General features: G+C 51.8%; 1 protein-coding gene and 1 long non-coding RNA gene across 3 annotated transcripts in view; one reads left to right on the plus strand and one right to left on the minus strand.

The window, feature by feature from the left end:
* Nucleotides 1-1,619, minus strand: part of LOC109309623 — a 21,817-nt gene extending 20,198 nt beyond the window's left edge. For both annotated transcript variants that reach the window (XR_002100986.1, XR_002100987.1), the window contains exon 1: nt 1,423-1,619. This is a non-coding gene — a long non-coding RNA (uncharacterized LOC109309623). The remainder of the gene's footprint in view (nt 1-1,422) is intronic.
* Nucleotides 1-1,946, plus strand: part of SCOC (short coiled-coil protein) — a 22,440-nt gene that overhangs the window by 16,295 nt on the left and 4,199 nt on the right. The window lies entirely within an intron of this gene.

The following is a 1,946-nucleotide window of genomic DNA, read 5'->3' on the forward strand; positions in this document are numbered from 1 at the left end:
CTAGATGATCTACTCAGGTCCCTTCCGACCCTAGAAACTATGAAGTTACAAAAAACCTCCAGTGGTTTGAAATTGGTGATCAAGACTGCAGGGATCCTCATTCAGGCAAAAAATGCGGCACCTAACCAGCAGTCTCAGCCCCAGCCTCTATGGGCAGATCCAGGATTTTGAAAAAGGGGGCGCACGTGGTAAGGTTCATCATCATATATAACACAACACATACTTTTCTCCAGGTAAAAAGAAACCAGAAGCCTTCCTAATATGCTAGGGCCACATGACTGTTTAAGATTGACGCAAAAACAAAGGTAACATTAGAATGAGTTAAAAACAGTCTGCAGGGCTATGAAATAGGAGCTATATTATCAGGACTGCAGAATGGCAGAAGAAAGGCTAGCTTGATCAGCGGACCATTAAAAAGGAGTGAAGGTTGTTAGCACCCATTGAATGAATGGTTTTGAAGGATTTGGGTGGGTTATAGCGAGCCACAAATGGACCGCCGCAGCACTGCATGAAGAGAAATGCTGCTGCCGCTGCCCAGCAGCTGAGTGTTACACTTCGGGTGGAGTGGGAAACTGCATCTGTGCACCCCCCCGGGTCCACCTGGCAGGTCTCCTAGCGTGCCTAGCAGCAGCAGCTCTAGGACTGTGCCATGCAACCCAGCAGCAGCGGCTCTACGGCCATGCTACACAGACTAGAAGCAGCTGCCCTAGTGCTACGCTATGCAGCCCTGTGGCGGTAGCGGCTGTGAGGCTGACCTGTGGGTCTGGTGTGGCTGACCGGTGGGCCTGGTATGGCCTGGCTGCCTCCCACACTGCAGTCAGTGGGTCTGGATGAGTTGTCCCCCTGTTGCACAAGGGGCCGTTCAAGCTCCTGGAGGCTAAGTTCCAATTTGGTCCCCAGAAGTGAGTCACACCACGAGCCACAGAGATAAGGCCTTTATTGCTTGCAAGCAGGTCGGCCTGGAGTCATGAGACTCAGATCAAAGCCAACCCCTAGTGCTGGTTCTTCATTACTTATATATCCTGTTACAGAGTACTGGAATCTTCCTTTAGCGCGTGCATACTTTAGGCCAACATAGTTACGAGACTTGGGACTTTCTAACTATGAGTTAGCAGGGCAGGAGAGAAACAAGTTAGCGGATGCCTCTTAAGATATGGCAGGGTAAGAAAAACAAGTTGCCAATGCTTCTCCAGATATGCTCTTGTGGAATGATTAAGCATAAAAGCAAACAGTCTTCGCCCCTGCTTTTTCTACACCCCCACCCCCTTTTAGAGGCAAAGGTACCATATTTCTTCACCTCCCACACACACCTAAGTGTATAGTAGATAGGACCTAACCTAGCGAATACTTTAGCTCATTTATAGGATTGAGTTGCATACACCTATAAGATAGGTATCCTATAAATTTAATTTATCCTCTTACCTATTCAAAACACACACCTTTGCCCCAAAGCAGCAGCTTGGAAACAGGCCTGAATTTAAGCGCCAGGGGCAGCTGCTTTGGGCTGAAACCAACAGGAATAGGCTGCCATCCTGGGGAGGGGTAGAACAATGGGCAGGCCAGGCTCCCTGGCTGCTGCTCACTGCAAAGAAATAGCTTTTCCCTCCCTTCTGCCTGGCAGAAACAAGCTGTGTGGTCTCGTGGAGCGCGTGTACACGCGTAATTACGATACCCCACCCCTAGGCCGTCCCAGGTCGAGCCCTGCCTACACCTACCCCGCAGAGGGGCTGAGCACGTCACATTCCCCCCGAGAGCCGTTGGCCCAGTGGTTGACTGTTCGGTGACGCAGCACAACACGTGACAGTCTTGAGACGCCACCGCCCGCGTACGCAAGGGCGGGGCCACGCTCGAGACAGCGCCCCCTCTCCAGGCTTCAGTGCGAGCCCGCTTGGCCAATCAAGCAAAGAGCCGGAGCGCACGTCAGCGCCAGCGGCTGACTCCCTTCG

Source organism: Crocodylus porosus, unplaced genomic scaffold (assembly GCF_001723895.1).
Source record: "Crocodylus porosus isolate Cpor-Errol unplaced genomic scaffold, CroPor_comp1, whole genome shotgun sequence".
Lineage (NCBI taxonomy): Eukaryota > Metazoa > Chordata > Crocodylia > Crocodylidae > Crocodylus > Crocodylus porosus.